Here is a 22,390-nt window from a genome sequence, read left to right on the forward strand (position 1 = left end):
CAACTCCTTTTTTCTTCATTCCTGCATCCCCCCCCCCTCCCACACACACAGAGTCTCCTTGGTGGTTCCTTGTCCTTATATAGTCTGGCTCCAAGGTCAAGGGAAGAATCCTGCCTTGTCTGACGACACATCGGAAGCAGCTGGCTGTGTACACCATATATGGTGCTGCTGGATGGAGGCCTAGTTCAGGTCATGCTACATAAAATACTATACTGGTGGAACTAATACATCAGGGCTCGAAATACTGGGTGCATGTGCACCTTAAAGTGCACCCAAGTTTGGAGCTATGTACCCAATTTTTTTTCTGTGGGTGCACCCAAATATTTTCTTAGGTTTTTGTATGTAAAAATGTTATATGTATAATAGTATACAGCATATTCTTAACATTTCAGTGTCAGAAAAATAATAGAATTATTGTTGTGCTTGTAGCAATTTTTTTAGAAATGAAACATAATTAGTTTTACTGACATTCTACTTACATGTATTTCATTTTATATGGTGCACCCCAAAAAATTTTTGTGCACCAGTGCACCTATTCCCAAAAAAGAATTTCGAGCCCTGCACATACATGGTACCTGCAGTTTGTGTTACATACTGTGATGCAAACAAACATAAGGCCTTAACAAATTAACACTTCAGGCACAATCTGATTAATCATGTACAAATCCTTAAAAACAACATCAATGTTTTTTTTTACTGATTGTCACCCTTGTTGTGTTTTTAGGTGGCATTCTTTTTTTTATCAAAGGATGTCTTACTAACTATATATGTATCTGGTGAAGCAACATACTAGTACATATATCAGACCAGAGGTTTGACAGATGAATGACATACATATACCATGACCCTCAGTTCAAGTATCAATTCGAGTATGTCGTATATTAGGAAGTGTAAATACACATACATGTAGTCACTTCCATATCAGACATTATTTACAACATTACAGACAATACTGATACCTAAACATTTGGTGTAGATACAAAATGTGAAGATTCGTGTACATCTTTGAAAATGCCAGATATTGATCACATATATGGATGGTTGTTTCCGTTGCCCATAAAGTGAAAAACAACACACGCTGGAGTAAATATAGCAACATCTGAGTAATATAGGCCGGCGTGTCAGAGGTTAGCAATGGAGACCTATATAATACATATATAACCGTTATATAATACATTTTCTATATAAAATATTTGCACATATAAGTCCAGTCACTCACTCATGATCACTGCACAGTCAGTCGCACAAAAATGATCCGTGAGGTTGGGTGATGTTTTCTATTTATGAAATGTGTCACAGCTAAAAACCTTACCTACAAATTAACATGTTTTCATGATATTCCAGCACTCAATTTACTCATCACTAGTGTGAGAAACAGTGCAGATTTTGTTCATGTATAGCCTATAGGTAAACCAGTGAGGTGTACTATCCTGAATAATTTTACAGGCACATGTCGTGCATTAGTTAACACAGCTTGTGATAAATGCAATATCACACTGAAATACTGTGCAAGGTTGCCAACAGCCCACACAAAAATCTGTTTTTCCTGCCGTCACAAAATGTCAGGATTGGCCGAGGTACCTGTAGTTCTTGACGTCACTGTCACCATGGTTACTGTTCCTCCCTCCCCCAGTACTTCTCTCAACATGTAAGCTAATATGGTCTGGCCATTCAAGAGACAGCACAATATTCGTGAGAAAATGGGAAGTTAACATTTCTAACCCATGTCTGAATGAGTTGCACTTCCGTAAATTTCTATGGGTTCACTCAGTCACTTTTTCAGTTTTCGTTGTACATGTATATTGGGGATTTTCTTGACCTATCAATCTTAAAATGTTGGCTTCTTCCTGGGCTACTGATATTTAATGTTCAAAATGTTAATTTCTTCCTATATTTCCTTTCTTAGCGGGACCAGGGCTTGGTAATACTAGTAGCCACTTGGTCAGCCCTGACCGTGTGACTTTCACCGCCAAATCAACAAACAAAAACAAGTGGGGTCAACAAGTGCTGGTACATCTTAAAACACAAGGGCACAGTCAAGGAAAAATACAAGAGTCCATGGGGTCTTGCAGACATGCAAACACCTTGAGTACACTTTTCTTCCAATAAAATACTCAAGATTACAGTTGCAGGCGCCAGTTAAGAGCCCTTTCGCTTTCATGGCTGAAAACACAGCCAAGAACACTTGGATAAAAACATGGCAGCACGCAGCCAATTAGTGGCTCGCCTAATGTGAAAAACATGAGCCAGGACCTTGGGCGGAAATATATGTATGACGCAGGAGTGTTGTTTTCACCTACAAAATATTCCTCGCGTTTCTAGTCCAATTTTGAGACTAATAATCCTGTGTTTTCTCTGTGTATTTACCTTGCACTTGTTTTTCGGAGAAGTCGTGTCGCTAACAAGCTTAGATGTTTGTTCTCAGCAAACAAAGAAAATTCTCTGGCTGCCGCTTTCTCTACACTACCTGACTCATACATTTGCAGACCAATTAACATAATGTATTGAGATGCAAAAGAGTATCAGGTAGCATAATTTTCTCTAGATCCATTGTTTCTAATTACATTTTTCAGGAAATGTATACAATACCACCGGAAGAATAGATTATATAATTTTTCCATACATCATCCTCTACAGAAAAACTGTTGACGTGAAATCCGTTTTTAGAACGGTCCCACCCAAAATCATAAATTATTAACACTGTCCATTGTTCTCTTTTGTTCTTTCTAAAACATCTGAATCAAAGCTATTGTAGCATACACACACGTACACGCGGGTCTAAGGCCCGATTTAGACTAGAAACGCTTAAGGGGTTTTGGCCAGGGAAACGTTTCGGAACGGTTAACCGTTCCCGGTCTAAAGAGGAAAAAACGGTTTGTTTTGGGTTTACGCGGACCGTTTCCGAAAACCACCTCCATCGTGGTTTTCGACCGTTTCAGAACCCTTCAGCGGGGGGTCCGAAACGCTTTTTGCTAGGTCTAAAGTCAAAGGGTTTCTTGAAACGATAAACCAGGTCACGTGTCATATGCTAATCACATGCTAATAAGCCCGCGCGCGTCCATTTTCTGCTAGATTCGCGCCATATTCGATTGTGTCCATTTTCGCCATTTTATATCATGTATTTCTCGAATTTTCGTCATCCTTTATGTCTGGGGGGATGGCAGAAGGCCAGGGGAGGGTCTGGACCCAAGAATAGACCCGCTGCTTGATCAGCTCGTGGGCCGATCAAACTATACAATCCCGCTTGGAGACCTCGCGTAATAGGGAGGGCATACAGATGCTTGTGGACGGGCTGGCGGCTGAGGGGTATTTACGCACCCCAAATCAGGTTCGGGCGAAGTTCAAGGCCCTGAAACAAAAGTATCATAAGGCCAATGAGGCAAACCGTAGAAGCGGTTTGGGGAGGTCATCATAGGTCACTGTGGGTCAGAAACATCCTGCGCCACGGGCGGCCCGAAACGCTTCCGCCTCTGTGTCTAAAGACGAACCGTTTTCTGTGGCGAAACGTTTCGCACCGTTTCGAAACGGTATACCGTTTCCAGTCTAAATCGGGCCTAAGTAAGTAAAATGTTCATTCGTCCAGTGGAAAAATACATTCAAATGTTTTTTCCATCTAGAAACAGTTGCTACAAAACATGAGTCACTGAATAACATGTATTGTAATGATATGCAAACGGCGGGAATGGAAAAGCCCTATCAATAGCAAGACCTGAAAATAAGTAACGTTACACCGATTTCTTTTTGAGTGGTCCTTTGTTTCTTTGTTATTTTTTTCTGTAGAATAGAGTAGAGTTACACGTCGAAAACACCACGTGGATTTACAATGAGTCCCTTGGCACTTAATTCAAGGATTTCTAAGGATCTGACTGAGATTCTGAGGGAATAATTGCAGTAGGAAAGCGCAGAAAAATGGCCAGCAGACATGTTGGCTCATGAACAAAGCTCCTCGCCTCGTGCGAGCCAGGAAATAAACACCGAAAAAACACTGGCTTCCTCGCGCGCACGGCAGCCCGCGGTAAATATATCTCTAACACCTTAGATAAATAAACCAGTACGGTGTATAAATTAGACAGGAAAACGTACAAACATAGGCATACAGATCCCGAAGGGTAAAGGTGTCAGACGGGGTAGTTTTGGCGAGGAAAAAGCCGTTAAAAATGGCCGATTTTGTGACAAAGGCCGCCAGCCGCGCACACTAACGGTACCGATTGTACGTTAAAAAAACGGTCACGATCACGAAAATAAACTAAATCTGACCTAAACGTGGCGTGCCTCTGGCTATCACGCGAATTTCGGGGACGACAGAGGAAATAATGACCTAAATTTCGCCCTTACCGTGATTTTTGTTGGCCGCAGACGACAGCTTCGCACGCCGATCGCAGATTCGTAATGGCGCGAAATGAGTGAACCTCTCAGTTTCACTTACACTGACGTCATCGTGGGCGGGGCCAGGACTCGTCCATTCTCCGTATAGGGGTGTTTTACACGTCATAATTTCAAGCTTGGCGCATGGATTTCCATATTTCGTTTTGTTTATATTCTTTCGACGTGGCTTTGCGGCTTATCTACATTGTGATTAATAATTGCAATACTGTTGTTTCAGGGAAATATTGGATGGAAGGTGAAGATATACTTAGTGAATTCAAATCACTTGAATTCGTCCGAATTTTTGCATTTAGTCAGCATAAAATCACGTGGTAACACACTCGAGAATTTAAATATTTCATGCATGACGTATGGTTTTTACAGTGACGCATGTCTATCACATGTCTATCTTCAACCAGGAATATATTTTTCTTACATTTCCCTTGTAAAATAATCATAGAATTCAGGGTCATTGGGGTTTGGCGTACCTTCCTTTAATATACTGAGTCGGTTTTGGTTTTTAAACCAAGCAATAGCAATACCAATGATATTTACACCGAATAAATTACATATTCATGTTTTCACAGCGCGCTAGCATACAAGCGGTTGACACTGACAGCACGAATATATTAAAATCATATCATGTTCACAAAGATGGATCGAATGTACGGATCCTATTCGTTCGGTGAGAAAATTAGGGCGCTCAGAGATCGACGATCATCAGTGGATGATTGATTGATTGATTGATCAATTGATTGGTTGGTAGATTGATTGATTGAGTAATTTCCCTTCATCTATGATCGACATTTGAATGATATGTATTTTTGTTATCGTTGAAATTTCATCGATCAAAAATGGTAAAATTGGAGAGGCCGGTGTGTGTGTGTGAAATCAAACATGGCTGTCATAACTGAGTGTTGCTGAGTAAAACGACGTCATTGCATTAATAAAGTACTATATCCGTTTTTTGGAAACGGTAACTCTATGGCCGGCCAACTCCCGGACTGCTATATCATTCAGTCTGCTCGTATTTGGCCAGTGGCTATTAATATGCTACATGGAGTCTCAAGTAGCCTGGACTAGACAAGCTGAGGAATTTCAATTTTCCCGTAAACTGTAGGAACTGACAGCCGTTTTCCGTGTCTTCCTAATTAGTAAAATGAGTAGGTGGCCCTCCTGAATTTAGCGTAAAACGTCGATGGAATGCCATGCAGTCAGCCCCCCCCCCCCTTCCCATGCAGGCCCCCAAATAAAAGCTGACCTATATAAACCGAATCATGAGAAGTGGTGTTAGTGGGTTTTTGTCTTCAGACGCAATCACCGATATCCCCAAATAGTACCAGTACGGACCATTGGCCTTCTGTGTCACCCATTACAGGTGGTGCGGACGCGGTTTAATCATACTTATAGTTTTATCAAGGGCCTGCGTGCCCCAGTTTTGTAAGGAGGAGGCAAGCTGTTCTGATTCTCCGTAATTCGTATGGAAATCTGGATGACAATAATTAAGTACAGTCTCTACCAGGCTCCAGAATTAGAAGTGGTTGGAAAGAGTAGAAATTGACCAAAAAGACAGATAACATGCCAGGGGAGTTGGTCCGCTAAAGGAATACAGTTTTACCTGACGTCCATATAATCTGTGTATTTGGCCAATTTCTGCTCTTTTCAGCCCCTAGTAGCCTGGTAGACGCTAATGCTGAGGTCACATTTACAAACCGGGGCCCGGCCGGGCAGTCTTATGTAACGAAAAGTATGATATAAAAGACAACAAAGCACAAAAAAGTTTTAAAAATCAATAATGGGAACTATTTACGTATATTATTGATATAGATTGTTAATTTGTCCTTAATCTAAACATCCCTGCCGGGCCCCGGTTTGGAAATGTGACCTCAGCGTAAGCAGGCTCCACGGATTAGGTTTTCTTTGCTATAGTACATGTATAACCTCTGAAACGTTTGCAATATGATACAAGTTGCTAGGTGGCGCTGTGATACTTTCACTTTTAGACAACCTGTTCTCGCAGTCGGCCATTTACGTCGTATATAGTTCCAGAAACGGTTCCGCTGAAATGATGACCTCTTTAAATCACACAACAGGATTTATTTTTCAATGCAAATTTGTTTGTTGTTTTCTCGAAGGACTGGAATCGTGAGTTATCTTAGTAACTTACTGATTGTGTCACTAATTACAAATTCGCACTTCAAAATAAAGCACACACATATGTACACACATGCCGTCACAATACTACAGGTTGTTGAGTTTGCTTTATTTCTTGTATCACTATCAACAACTGCCGTGGACATGTACCATATGTACATGTTGTTTGTTTTTTCTCACGAATATTCCTGATAGCTACCACGGAATGAGTTTAAACTGTCGCGAACCGAAATTATCAAGTGGCCTCGCCTGTGTCTAGATGATAAAAGTAAACTGACATGTGAAAAGATAAACAAAGTACGATATGAATACGCAAACTACTCAAATGTTTATGCTTCATATAGCAGTACGTACACTACAAGACTAGAGTATACAATTATACAGAGGGAATATCTTGTGTATTGATTTGTACAGTCAGAATCCACGGATATGGAGCCGATCGGCTGACGTCATCACTCAGAGGGTCTGTGGATGCGGTTACCATGGAAACGTCGCTTGAGACCCCCCGCGTGAATACGCACAGACTCATGGGTAAGTTGTTTCTTACATCACACGGGAGCGTACTGGAAGGGAATAAATATATGAGAAGGTTTAGCTTCGTGACGTCACAACTTCCATATATGGAATAGCTGCCATGTTGGTGGTGTGTAACGGATCCAAGATGGCGACTAGTAACTTGATACATGTACCTAGACACCACTGCCTCACAAACAAGGGCTTATAACATGGAAATGCCTTTCTTGGCGGGATTTGTATTTGTACGTTGTTGTATCGAGTGACATGAACCGTGTCTATCTAGTTCTATGCCTGAATGGGTTAGGGTTAGGATCAGGCACGGTTCTGGATAGTCTCTAATCTCCACCAGACATTTGTAAATGGTAGAAATTGGTCCACACGGATTGTAACTGGCCAGGTTAGTTAGCCAGTCACCGTGGAGACTAGATCACGTATCCAACAACGTAGACTTGTTTAAGGCACGGTTCTGGTATGGATACGCGTGGACTATCCTGAATACAACAATCCATGCCATTGCACAAAGCTAACTTAGAGTGAAATCTTCCTACTCACCCAGTTGGGCATGGCGATTTCCCCTTTGAACAATTAACTTTAACTTGTACTTTGGCATTATGTAATGATTTTAGACTCAAATTTGAACGGAGCCATCGTGTTTTTTTGCGCAGTTAAGTCATAGTCTTTTGAGAGCGACTGACAAGACTCACCCAGTTGGGCACGACCACCTCCCCTTTGGGGGTCTGCTTGACGCAGTTGAACCTTCCGGACACCGGCAGCTCCTGACAGGTGTAGCCGCCCGGACACGGGTTCAGCCCGCAGTACCCTACCTGTCGTACCACGTCTGAATGATGGACGAAAGAACCAGGAGGCAATTAGAGATGTTAGGATAGTGATACGCAACCAAATCATCTGTTTCAGTTGAAGAGCAGAGTACATATATAGAGAAAGAACTCTATGTTGGTATGTGACCTATGGTAACTTCTTTTAAGCCAGATTTGGGTGTAGGAACTTGTGGAGAAACTGGTGTTATCTCCCTCTGTCCTGTCACTTAATGTAACCCAACACCACAGGGTGTCCGCTACAGTACCAGTTAGCGTGGTGAAAGCCATCTGGTCATTGACCTCATTTATTGAAGAGGAGAAGCAAAAACAGTTCTATAATTTCCTTCTGTAAAAGGTAAAAATATTTCAGACCTATCTCCACGCAGGTGTCCATTCCGTCCTTCATGGCCACCGTGGTCGCGCCCCGCTCGCATGCACACACCACGCGGCCCGCTAGGGGGCCCATGTCCACCTTGATGCAGTACTCGTCATCGTAGGCAGTGTCGTACAGTGGGGGGACTGTGGGGTGGAAATAAGGCAGTCAACAAACAAACAAACAAACAAATAATTAATTAGAAAGGTAATATTTCTAAAGCGAATGCATTTTTTGTACCTTTACATGTACACGGTCTAGTCTTACAAATTACTGCTCTGTTTATTCTTACTCAAACACATGTATATTGTGACCAGCCCCTCAAACACTGTCCTGCCACTTGCTACATAATGTAATCCAACACAACAGGGTGTCTGCTACAGCACCAGTTACCATTGTGACAACTGCCTGGTCCAGGTCATTGACGTTATTTGTTTGGAACGGAAGAAAAGGAAACAGAGCAACAGCAATGTTTTTTTTTCCTTCTGGGAATGTAAACATTATAAGATTTTTTTTAATACACAAACTTCCTGATACGTGGATGAAGGTTAGACATCCAGACAGACCCCGCCTTGCCAACCCCGGACACAACAGTAGCCCCTGTGGTCCAACAGGTCTAAGTAGTTGAAGTTCCTCATTTATATTCAATTCAGATAGAGTCTCCTTTGGGATTTGTCTTTAAACTCATTCCCAGTGACTGATGAAAGATAGTGGAGGCTATCTCAAACGTTTGTACTCTTCAGTTCAGAGAATTATCCATGGCCAGTTACTTGGATCCATTTTCAATACGTAAATGTCCTTCTTGGTTATCTACCGTTAACTTTCATCAACCAACAAACTTGTCCTCAGACTCATTCTCAGTAACTGTTGAAAGATAGCGGAGGTTATCTGCAACGTTTTTACTCTTCAGAGAATTTATCCAGTTAATTGAATCCATTTTGAGTACGCAATTGGCCTTCTTGGATGAAAGAAGAACTTTCATCAACCAACAAACTTGCCTTCAGACTCATTCTTAGACACAGATGAAAGATAGCAGAGGCTATCTGAAACGTTTTTACTCTTCGGAGAATGTATCCAGTTGGTTAATTTGTTTTGTATTACCAGGGTGTTAAATGATCACCAAGACGGGAACGCGACAGGTTGATGCATGGTCTTGGCTGTACCCCTTTTTGGCACTCATCTAAGGAAGCTCAGGAAACAATTTATTTCAGAGTCAGACAAAAGCCCGGGGTCCTTATCGTGTTGCACCAGCCGCTGTGGGGAGATCGTGTCTGCGCGTCAGTGCAGGGATGTCGTCCCCTTGGCACCCTGCAAGATTTCTCACCAATTCTTCAATAAAACGACAAGCTATGATGATCGGAGTATTCAACTTCAGCAGCTGAACAGGCTCAAGTCTTATTGTCCTGTATCCATACATGGCAAAGCCAACTTTTAAACAAATATATCAACTTTCGTAAAGCAAATTAGCTGGACTGTAGACTGTAGACAGAACGTTGTTTGGGGAAAGAATAAACCACTATAATTTGAACGCATATCTCTTGTGGCACCCAGCAAGATTTCTCAAGTTTTAATCTGAAGGTGATTGAAGGGTGGCTGAGGACTTTTAGGGTGCTGTAACAATACTGCTTATACTTTCCTGGGAGGGGTGAGGAAGGCTATTTACATCAGGGCCCAGCACCCTTCACTTCGACGGGGGCCGACATCGTCTACATTGAAGAAGAAGTCAAACCCAGAAAAACTAGTGCCATGTATGTTGTAGAATGTAGTATAATATTAGACGTATTCTCACATACCATTGTATTTTCTTTTTTTTTCATACATGTTGTTTGTACCTGCATTTAGACCTCGGGCATGTAATTGCAATAAACTTTATTCTATAACCTTGGGTTATAACGACGTCCATAATGATCAAAACTAATTCAGAATATTTCGGCAGCCGATCACGCTAAAGGCCGCATTTGGCAGTAAGTACCCATCCGTGGTAAAGTTGACCGCTTTTGTTAATCATCCAGCTTTAGATGTCGCGTTAAGCCACATGACTTGGCAATGCATTTAGATGTTTTTCAGTAACCACCACTACCCTCCTAGATAACTAATGCGCCGTGATGTTTTCGTTGTTCATATGGCAGGATTAAGTGGTGGTGTTTATAGGATTTGATGGTGAATTGATTCCAACAAGACATCAGGGCACAACTTCACCAGGCAGAATATAAACTGTGATGAGCAGGAGTAAGCGGAGTAAGATTACTAAATGGACTGTAAAATGTTGCCTGCACTTAGTTGATGTTTGCTTTTACTCTAGCTAACAAACTATTCATGATAATTAGCAACTTTGTGTGACAAACGGGCGAAGATGTAGGGAAGTTGTGGAGTGACGCAGGTGCGGGGTTGGCGTTTGGTAGACCGAAGTTTAAAGCTCGATAATATAATTTTTATTGATGTGTTGTTGGTTTGCGATCGTACAAAGATCGTACAGCGTATGGTACATTGCCTTTCAGTTAAATATTTTAGTATGCAGTATTGTTGCACAGTGAGACAGTTGTTGACCTGTCATATTTCTGGATACATAAGACGGAAGCTTCCCTAATGACAATGCCCGGCAGAACTTGTACAAAAACACCCTAGGAAATGTTTACAGATCCACATTTGCAGAAAACTCTCCAGAACGCGGAATCATACATACATGTACAAGCGTTTTTAGTTCAGGTCTGAACGTCTGACGATGATCACCATCCGGCTGTACAGGCCGATTGCCAGTCGCGTAAAACCTCCTCTCCCGCCCATCAAAACCTCAATCACTCCATCAGCACTCACTCCGGTGCAATCTCGGCAGATTTCATGGCATGCTTCGGATAAAACTTGGGAAGTTCGACAACCTCTGAAACTTCGTGTCTCGCCAGATAATTTTTTCTTCTAGACCATGAGACAGTTTTGCCATGCTTCTTTTAACTAAACCTGAGACAATCGCGAGACTGTGGACACATGATGGCGTGAGGCTCACAGATAACAGTTATCTGTTGTAGCCAGGACTCACACTTGGACAGGGCGGACAGTTCTTTTCTGTGACAGAATCTTCCTCAGAAAAGCAATCTTAACACAGACAATCGTGTTCATGATCCGGCAACCCGTCGGAGTAAAGTTAGCTCTCTAGAGACCTTCTTGCTGTAAAAGAAGCCAGTATCTGGTATAAGTTAAGTAGGATTGTAAAATCAGACACGTTTTCCTCTCAAATGACCAGGAGTTAACTCCGTCATGCTTGTCAACTAAACCTGTGACAATCATGAGGCCGTGGACACATGATGGCGTGAGGCTCACAGATAACACTTATCTGTTGTAGCCAGGACTCACACCTGGACAGGCCAGACAGTTTTTTTCTGTGACAGAATCTTCCTCAGAAAAGCAATCTTACAACAGCCAGTCGTTGACGGTTTGGCAACCCGTCAGAGTAAAGTTAGGTTGTAAATAGTTCGTGCTTATAAACCTGCATTTCTCCACTGGCCTCTTAGTGTCTCAGACGAAAGGTACTGGATGCTACCTGAAACGTCTGACCGTTTCCAAAATCATATCCAGTTGCTTGAGTAACTACTAGAACTTTTTGGCGTATCTTATTACCTGGATGTCTAACCTTCACCGACTTACTAGTCTGCAACAGTTTTATATTCACGTACTCGAAGTACAGATAAATAAACAAACAAGCAAACATATCCCCTGTACTCACCACATTGTGACTCTCCGTCCACGTAGATCAGCCACTCCGAGTTGTGACAGGCTGGGAACGAGAAATAAACACGGTCATGGTTACTCTGGGAACGACCAATAACACAGTAATTGACACATGGTTCATGACACATGACACAATGGTTCTTCCGTATATGGCACCTTTGCCTCAATAAGAAGCGTTTGTTTGGCCCTAGAACGTTATTCATACATATCGAGCTACCTGGTGCTGGGTACTGGATAGGACTACTTAGTAAGAATAGGGACTATCAAATCCCGATGAGAATCTCTCTGCTTGTCTGCCGACCGTATTCCTACCCCGTGCCGCGCGTTTGGCATCATTCAAGCTCCTAATTACCGCCTAATCCTAGGGAGTACCTGCTCAAGACTCTGGATACTTCTCCTAAACGATATCAGTTTTCTAAGGAGTGGGTGAAGGGCTCGACCGTAAAGAAGCAGTCGATCTTTTATTGTCACTGGGGGTAGACATGGTTTGTCAAGACCCACTTCCATGGGCGGAGAGAAAACAAAACTCGGCACATATTTAGTTTTCAAGAGATTGGTAGCTAGGGAAATCTCTATTGATCTACCTATAAACCTGTAGTTTTGACAATAGAGAACACCGTTTGGTCTTTGTGAGCAACTTTGAACCTTCTCTGAGCAAACAGTGATAACTCCACGGGTCTAATTTTACCTCAGTAATGTCTTTGTTAAGCATTTCAGTATCAGAGCATATATCAGAATCCTGTTCGTCCATCTGGGAAGAGAGATAAGGTACAGGCGTGACGAAAGGATTACGTCCGAGAACCACATGGGAGCGTTGAGACGGGGTCGCTATCAAAGGCTTCATCAACGCTTGTCCAAAGACTGCCGGCGTGACGGGGCAACCCGGGAGGTGCGGTAATGTACATCTGAAGATCTGGCACCACAGAATGAAGTGATTCTGTCCATACGGTACTGCCGGACAGCGGGGTTAGTCAGGGACAATCAGTCTACAGTCACGCCTGGCCGTGCGAGATCATAGATTGGTTTTCCACAGTCGATAAAAAGGCGTCGTGTGTGTAACATTTGGTAGGGGGGTCGAAACGGAACCCATGGGTCCTGGGTTCGACTCCACCTACATGCCCCGACGTTGTGCCCTTGGGGAAGGCACCTTACACAACTCTCAACTCTCCCCCAAAATACCAGTCTTCTTCAAGAAGAAGAAGAGTTCGCAGTTTTGCGTCGAGCTGTTCTAGCTTAAGTCTTGATCTGAGACTAGTGAGTGCAAGGAGCCACGTAGCAAGTTGGATGGCACCCAGGCTAAGGCTTTACGGGAAGAATGGTATAAAAATAAAATTTCCAGCTCACTGAAGAGCTTAAAAGTTCTACGTACTGGTGGTGACAGAGAAGACAAACGCTGTGTTCAGTTCAAAACGTTGCAGTTATATTCAGTAACCTGGCTTTCAGTACCAAGGACATCACCTACACCGCATCTCGTAACAGTTTAGTGCACTGAAGAGTTAATCTTCCATTGGGTGTAACAGAGAAGACAAACGCTATGTACATTGTATGTACCGTATACACAGGTTCGTTGTACCAGGGGAATTCCCCTAGCTCTTTTTGATAAGTACAACGAACATCAGACCGTGGCCCATGACGTCTAATTCTTAGTACTGCGACCCTTTCTGGGATTTCAACTCCCGACCTCTTGGTCTAGAGGTAGAGTTGCTAGCAACAGGACTTATGTTTCTAGATGTGTAAGCGAGTCAAGCGACCAATTGTCATAGGGACATGTGGCATATAGCTGACATAATGATGATAAATAACATCCATGTATCCTGTACACAATGTGAGTCTCTAAATAAGTGTAACAACCCGTTCCTGTAACAAGTGTATGTTTAAGTGACAAAACACGGATCAGTGACTCTGCTACAAAGTTGAAGTTGGATTCTGGATGTCACTTCAGACCCGGCCTCATGCTGTGTGTGTAACACCCGGAAAATAACTCCCAAACTGCCGCAGAGATTCGCGGATTACCGTTTCTCTTGATGTGTTCTATTTATTCATGGCCGCCTTCAAAATTCATCAGGAAAACTGCGCCACTAATCACATGGAGCTTTGAAGAAGAAATATTTTCGCATAAAGGGAATAAAAAGTAAGACCCTGAATTCCCGTTTGAGGTTCATTAGGTTTAATGACATAACTGGATGACTTAACTAAAATGTCTTTTAGTGCGCCTCTTCATCTAAATGTACAGCCGAGTTCTCTCAATTTGTCATGAACCTTACGATTAACATGTACGGTATGAACCCGTACGTTACGTTGGTTTGTGTTATTTTCACATAACTTAAGGCAAAGACAATTGTAATTTATATGGTGTTACCATGCTATTTTGCACTTGTTAATAAAAAAAAATACAAAATGCGCCAAAAAGCAGTTACTCAAGCAACTGGATATGATTTGGGAAACGGTCCGTTTGACCGTTTGACCGTTTCCAAAATCATATCCAGTTGCTTGAGTAACTGCTTTTTGGCGTGTCGTATTACCTGGATGTCTAACCTTCATCGACGTAAATTACAAAATGTTTCATAGAAACGAAATTTTCCATTTTACAACATTTTACAACGATCCAAAAGGCAGAAATACTAAAAAAAAACTGCAGATCGTTTTATGATTGACAGTTATTAATGGATCTAATCAACTTGTTACGACTGAAGCCATCACCACTAATGAATCCACGCGGGGGAGAAATTAATATCATGACCATAATCAGGCTTTTACTGCAGATTTCCGCCCCGAATGGCCCGCACACGTGACGGCCGTAAGTGGTTGCTGATGACACGGTGCATAACCGGTAAACCAGTTTTGTACATGTACGTACAAGCTGCGTAAGACCGGACTGTAAGGTTTGAACCACTCACACCGGGAAGGTCCCCTACTCTTTTCGATAAGTGTGGTGGGTTCTTTAACGTGCGTGGGGTGTGGCTCTCCCAAACACGGGACCTCCATTTAACGTCCTATCTGAGGGACGTCCCTAACCGAAGCTAGGTACTTATTTACACCTGAGTGAAAGTCGTGTAAAGTGCCTTTCCCAAGGGCACAAGATCGGTGACATGGGCAGGATTTGAACCCGCGACCTTTTGGGTGTGAGCCGAACGCGCTACCGACTGCGCCACACGACCCCACCACGGCGTACTGGTAATGGTGGCCACGTCCTGACGTCATCGTACGCAGTACAGTGTATTTAGCAAGGGTCGGTAGTCGGTAATATTTGTGTAGAACATACCTGTTAAGATTTGTAACTTTTAGGCAAAAAATGTTCCTAAAACAGCGAGATTCAAAGAAAGGTGTTGTGCGAGGCCGAGGCCGACAACCTTACCAAATGACACCGTTATTGTAATGGTAGACGCCTTCTGACGTCACCGCACGGAGTATCGGGTGAGGACCCCGCGTTTATGTGAAAGACGAGATTTCGGCGTAATGGCCGCTCTTAAATTCTACGAGGGCGATTCTGTAACGATTTCCCATTGCCCTCTTCCGATTGCTGTAGGAGGTTGGAAGAGGTTGGGTGTTCGAGCCCCGGCTGTTGTCGCTCGCCCGACCTGCAAGCTACTGGAAAGGTTGCCGTACTTAGGACGGGATGTTAAGCTGTAGTCAACTGTTCATAGTCAAAAAGAGCTAGGGGGAATTTCTTCGGCACAAGAAACCTGTAAATACTGTAACGTTACATAGCATCTGTCGTTTCTCACACTCACTCAGATTGCACGCAACTGGAAAGGGTCGTCGTTCCTAGGTCGGGATTCACTCGTTGAAAAGAGCTAGGGGAATTTTCCCGGTATATTGAAACTGTAAATACTGTACTTACCACTTGTAATGGTAAGTGGAGGGTGGGCTAACCTTGCTCGAGATAACTTTTCTTTCATTTTCCTAGGCCTAACATCTCAGGCAGATTGGTCTATGTACGTCTGTCGATGTATCAGGCCATGAGATACATGCGCTTGTTATTGAAGGTGGGCGTTCAAAAACACAATGGGGCTGCATCCACTGAAAATGTGTTCAAACCTTTTGTTAGCCAACTCCGGATTGAGACTTTCCGCTGATGACATCATAGACGATGAGAAAGTGACACCGCACGCCCGGAGGCTACAGAATCTGCTACTTTCTGCATGTAACAATTATCGGATGTAGCGACCTTTAGATCTGAGATGACGGTAATTAACCGGACACCCCCGTAGCCTACTCAAATTACCGCCAGAGAACGTCATAAAAATCGGCCCAGATTGCTACAATTAATCCGCTACATCGGAAAGGGCAAAATATCACGGGATGAGGTTTTTCTTAATGATGCCAGAGCTTTCTCATTGCCATCATCATCTTTCATTTAGTCTTAATTATCCGACAGTTGTGGTACCACCTATGATCTGATGACTACTTTTCTCCACACTTCCCGGTTTTTTGTTTCTCTTGACTTTTTTAATTGTGTCATGCTGGTCCATTCTCTTTTCCGTTGCCTACCCGTTTTCTTTCTACCTATCCTGCTCATTGCATGATGGTTTGGGCTCGCCCTGAATACCATGACACCTGGCCATACCACCTCTGTGTCCATTTCTTTACTGTGGCTAGAGAGTCTTCGTATGAACCCATGCTTTGTTTCACTCTATTTCGTACTTTTTCACCATTTGACATGCGGCCCCTACACGTGGTCCCTAAGGCCATGTATAACCTGATACCAGTCCAAACCAATTTCGTCTTTTTTACTGAAGCTGGAGCCGGAGGGTTAGAACACGATCTGAGCGGTGGTGACGTGTTTCAAACTCTTTGGAGTTGCGAATGAGACAGGGAAAACCAGTTTTAGCTCATCACCACAGAGCTAATTTTCCTCCCATCCGAGAGGGTGACCCTAAACGAAGCTAGGCACTCATTTTTACCCTAGTCGATCGAGGAGATAAGTGATCGTCTGCCAGAGATTCAAATCCAGAATATTTAGATTCTAAGCCAACTGCGCGGGGTGTCCCTAAAAGGTACTTATTTTCACCTAGCTAGAGTGAGCACGTGGAGTGAGGAAGTAGGTGTTAAGTGCCTTTCTCAAGGGCACAACGTTGGGGCCTGCTAGGGGTTCGAACCCAGAACCATTAGATTAGATTCCAAGTCTTCAACCCGAGTCCCAAGAACAAAGTGCCGCATTGTAGGCCTCCGTTCTCTAACCCAACAGTATCGCCAAAGATTTTACATCCATCAGACTACCGTGCCACCATGTTTCAACCACAGTGCACGCATCCAGACTTGGTGCCTTGTGTTGGCAATCAGAACGACAGGACTTGTTTTATTGGGCTCGTTTACGCTGTGCGCAGGTTTTGTTTAACTCCCATTTCCCAATCGCAGTCGATAAAGCCGATAACTGTTATTCATCACAGCGAGTTAAACCACCCGGAACAAGGACTTCAACCCGCGAAAATCAATGTCAACAGACGTTACCACTGAGCCGATACCCCCAGAGGGTTCCCATTGTTTGATATAGGCATTGAGATTTCTTCTACTGAGGTTTTCAATCTATCTATTTGCAGCCTAAAATGTATGCTTTAGAATCCTGTGCCCTTATATGATATGAAATGATCTGAAATTTGGCTACCTTGACCACATGCTCGCAGAACATCTTACACGTTTGTGCCATACAGTATATTATTGGGTAACATAAAACGTCATACATGTATTTCAAATGCCCCAGACCAGTGCGTTAAAAGTAGTTTCTTTTCTGAGTGTAACTTAATAAATTCAGTACCAGACGTTGGTTACCTGTACCAAATGTGTTCTATTTCTTGTACCTGCGTTAGAATTAAGGTATTCTTGTTTGAAATGGCGTTTGGGCTTACGGTGTGCTGTTCTGAATTGGGTTTTTATGTACCAAGGGGGTACCCAAAATGCAGGTCATGGGTCTATACTGGTAAAATAAATAAGAAATGAAATGAATGGATTGTATTGACGCCTTCGACCCGTGAACTGTTATCGCGGACATGTGGACAGTGGATTGACGGATGGTTGGTTGTGACCGTGGTTATGAGGCCTCTGACCTAATCTTCTAAACAATCCTTCAATTCTGTATTCATATATCAAGATCTCTGACACACACACAAATGGGACCATGAATGCCGTTGGTATCAACAATTAATGTAAAACACATATGTTCATATCTATATGGCCGTGGTTATGAGCCGTGGTTATCAATCCTTCAATTCTGTATTCATATGCCCAGATCTCTTGTACACAAACGGGACCATTGATGGCGTTGATATTTACAATTAATGCAAAACCCAAACACATATGTGCGCCACTGACATGGCAGGAGCCAAACATTGCGCGCTAGATTATACAGTTTGATTGACCGATGAAGAAAATCCTTCCCATACATGCTCCCGTTTGATCTAATGATTGAGAACTGAGACTGGAAATTTCATAATGAAAGCTGAAATTTGAATGAGCGATAGTACGTTTTCTACTGTTTCCCAATACAGAGAGAAATCTGATAACATTTTACCGTGCCCATCGGTCAATGTCGGCGGAAATGGGTCAAATTCTTGATCGAATCTGACAGAGAAAAGTGTTGGGACTCTACGAACCAGTTTAACTCAATGAACTCAATAAACAGTTAAGCTACTCTGGTGCTGATCTGAGCTAATATCCACTGGTTGTGACAGGCGCTGCTGACCAGTGCATAACGTCGCATTTACACTGTAGCCTGGCTTTCAGCACAAAGGACATCGCCTACACAGCATCTCGTAACAATTGAGCCCTCATGCACCCAGTTAAGCTACTCTTTCACTGGTCTTGATGGGGGAAAACAGGTGCGTGATGTGTGCTGTGTATTAACGTCACGGCTACACTGTATGTTGGCTTTCAGAACCAAGGACATCGCCTACTCTACATGGTGCGTGGTACAAAGTAGAAGTGATCTCAAAACCATTTTGCTCACCAAAGAGCTACTCTTCCACTAGTCGTGGCAGGGAAGACAGAGGCTATGTACAGAACTTACAGGTTAATTGTACGGAGAAATCGCCCTGGCTATTTTCGTTTGTAGACCAATGACTAGTGGACCATGGCTTAATGTCCTGTCCTAGGAACGGTTCCACGCTTTTCGATAACAGTAGGGGTCCGCCTTGATGCGTGGAAGCCTTAAACTGACTAATCTGGAAAACCAATACCATGTATTAAAAACAATATTAGAAACTTACGGAAGGCTGGCAGGTCGGCCTGGTCGGATTTCCTGAGCCGGGGTCCGAGGTACTCCAGCGCGGAGTTGGACTTGCCGCCGCCCCACGCCACCCGGTCCATCGGGCCGCTCCACTCCCACGGGAACCGCGCGCCCCTCTTCGCCGGCTCGCCCTCGGGCCCCTCCCCGGCCGCCGCCGCGTCCCCCGCCCCGCCGCGAGTCGTACCCCCTCCCGGGCCGGCTGGCAGCCAGGCGGGAGAAGTAGCTGAAGGGGGTGAAGGCGCCGGCCGCCCGGAACTCCGAGCAGAGGGACAACAGCAGGCAGCAGACAGCTAGAACCGTCTTCATCTTTACTAGCTGGGGTCAGGAGGGGGAAACTACAAACGAACGACTCTTCAGCAGACCTGTACAGGTTCTCTCGGAGAAGTGAAGAACCAGAGAAGACCACGAATTTTGTTAACACTCACTCCCACGCCTTTTCTATTACACACACAGAGAAGGGTCTGTATGGGGGTGAACTGGTAACGCTGAACGGTAAATCCTGACTAGCTGGTATCAGGCAGGAAAAAAAACAACCAGCCTACTCTTCAGCAGACAGGTTCTCTCGGAGAAGTGGAGACCCAGAGGAGAGCACGTATATTGTTAACACTTACTCCCACGCCTTTTCTGTTACTGGTCGGACTATTACATACACACACGAGGGTCTGTATGGAGGTGACCAGGTTACGCTGAACGGTATATCTTGACTAGCTGGTGTCAGGAAGAAAAAAAAACACAAGCGACCGACTCTTCAGAAGACAGTGCTCGGAGAAGTGTAGACAAGAGGAAAGCACGGATTTTGTTAACACTGACTACCACGCCTTTTCTATTGTATTACACATGCACGCACACACGCAGGGGGGGTCTGTATGGGGTGACCTGGCAACGCTGAACGGTAAATCGTAGAGGGCCGGCAACGTCTAACGGTACATTTGGGAAGGCAGGCAACGTTCAACAACGTTTCACCGTGCTTTATCAAGAGTCATGCTCAGGTGCTAGGCACGGTTCCGGATAGCCCATGTGTATCCAGAACCGTGCCTTTGGCTGATACGAAATTGGGTCTTCGTCCGAGGGACGTCCCTATTATAGACTGAAGCTAGCTACATATTTTCTCCAGAGTGAAGGTCCATTAGCGACATAATTACCTGTGACCACCTACGTCACGCCGCCTTGGGACCGTTCTACTGTCACGTCACATGTGTCATTAACTCTGCTCCGGTTAACGATACATCACCGGGGTTCTCCCGCAAGTCGGGCGGAGCAGGCATCGATCAGGCGAGGGTCGATGTGCGGAGAAGAAAAGATGACAGAGAACAAAGGGTAATTTGATATGATCCATCTCACCGATCTGTTCACCTTAATTAGGACTTGTTTTGAGAAACTCTTCTTGCATTAAGATTAAGGATTTTATCAGTAACATTACCAAGTCTTCGGTGAAAGAAGGTCTAAACCTGTACTAGTATCACCTTCGGTTCATGTCTTGTACTTAATCCTGTTAACCTAGATCATCAAGCCTTGTAGTAAGGCCAATTATGCCTTTACGGTTAAAATACTTTGTGGCAGAGAATTATATGTCTGTATAATCATAACTTAAGGGAGAGTTTGGATTTCAAAACCTTTACCCAAAAGCTGAAGAAACTTTTGGATCATTTCCAGTACATCATCCGGTAAGTCATGTAATGTTCATAAGATACCATCAGGTCCATTTGGATAAGTGTATTGTTTCCGCTACTCAACTCTTTAATGGTGTCAGCTAGTAGCGTCAGTCCAGTAAGTGGCTTTAAATAAAATAACGTGTAATTATCTTAACGCTTCCACGAATGGGTTGTATGCTCGCCTGTGAAATGCCAGACTTCCTGTAGCCTCCATAGCATGCCAAAAACTGGTGGTTTTGGGGGTCTTCATGGTCTTTGGGAGCTTTTATGTGCTATTTTCTGATTGCATATATAGACAACCATAGCCGGCCTGGTTGAATTACCCCCGTTTTTAGAACTGGGCTGATCAGAAACAGCCGAAGACCACCAAACCCCCAGTTCTATAAGCCTGCTACGGAGGCTAAGACTTGCTGCATGTCTGCAGTGATATTCAGTGAAAAGTTATCGCCAAGGACGGTAGGATAGTTCTGCCTGCGTCGTGACAGAAGGAAAAGGGTAATTCCCCTGTTACAGAAGAAGGCGGCACAATTAATCTTGCGTTATGTAGCGTTCACATCTGCTTACATAACTCAGTAAGGTGCCCTTAGACTGTCACATTAAAACAACAATGTTCTGTTATTTGAGGTCTTCTCAAAACTATCTTGAGCGCCTCGCTGTCTGAAGTATGCAACCCTTGGGGACTACTGATGTTATGTTAGTAGATCTTTTTGCAGATTCACCTTTGTCATCGTTGTGTGTTTCTTTTAAACAAACACAAGACATGGCAGGTCTACCGTCTGGGCTGAGTTATAGACGCCGTCACACAGCAGGAAGATATCTCTGCCGGCGCGTCTGCGGGCTCTGCAGGACATTTTTGGCAGCATCAACACGCGTACGGCTCGCGCTCTCTCAATCACTGAGCGGTAGTTAGAGTTTGGCCGATGTTCGCATGTTGGCCCCTTCCAATGTAATAGGGTAGATGTTTAGGCGATAATTCACTATTTTGAAGTTCAGTGACCTTTTGCCGATCATCATGATATGTATATAGACTTTTTAGAACTTTAGTTGACGTAAACTGTATCTTTGTCATTTACTTTGTCTGACCCATTTCTCTTCCCTACATTTGGTAGTACAGTTATCGTTAGATAGCTTTAACAATGTCTAGAGTTAGATGTTCAAGGGTTAGATACAGATACAACAGCAGCGTGAAACGGACATCTCAAAAACACGGATTCAGCATCATTCCCGGAGTTCCCTGGCGGGCCGGTACAGATTAAACGGTTCAGTCGTTAAAAAAAAACATAATAAAAACTGCAATTATTGAAAATCTCTTCCAATTTGGTCTACCAGGTATCCACACTTATTACAGCTGACCACGTTGACCCACAGCTGTACATAGAGGGACGGAGAACGCTCTTTTATTGTCGCCGTCCTGAACGATGTGGGAAATTTTGTTGCGAGTTGCTGGGAAGGGGTTAGCCTCCTGTGCAGGCTCCGGGGCGGGTGGGAATTTTGATGCAGCGTTTTGAAGAGTTTCTAACGCGTTCTTTTAATAGCCGGCCATCCTACAACCAGCCGCCGAGAGAAG

The 22,390-nt window shown here is 43.7% G+C and overlaps 1 protein-coding gene and 1 pseudogene across 1 annotated transcript in view; both read right to left on the bottom strand.

Moving 5' to 3' along the window:
- LOC109487268 (sodium- and chloride-dependent glycine transporter 1-like) overlaps positions 1–4,436 on the bottom strand; it is a 40,086-nt gene extending 35,650 nt beyond the window's left edge. Inside the window, exon 1 of the mRNA XM_019791250.1 lies at positions 4,336–4,436. The gene's annotated coding sequence lies outside the window, so the exon portion shown is untranslated. The remainder of the gene's footprint in view (positions 1–4,335) is intronic.
- A 2,626-nt stretch (positions 4,437–7,062) lies between these two features.
- LOC109487240 lies at positions 7,063–19,683 on the bottom strand (annotated as a pseudogene).
- Between the last annotated feature and the right edge of the window lie 2,707 nt (positions 19,684–22,390).

The sequence above is a fragment of the Branchiostoma belcheri genome, unplaced genomic scaffold (assembly GCF_001625305.1).
Source record: "Branchiostoma belcheri isolate BF01 breed outbred unplaced genomic scaffold, Haploidv18h27 scaffold87, whole genome shotgun sequence".
NCBI lineage: Eukaryota > Metazoa > Chordata > Leptocardii > Amphioxiformes > Branchiostomatidae > Branchiostoma > Branchiostoma belcheri.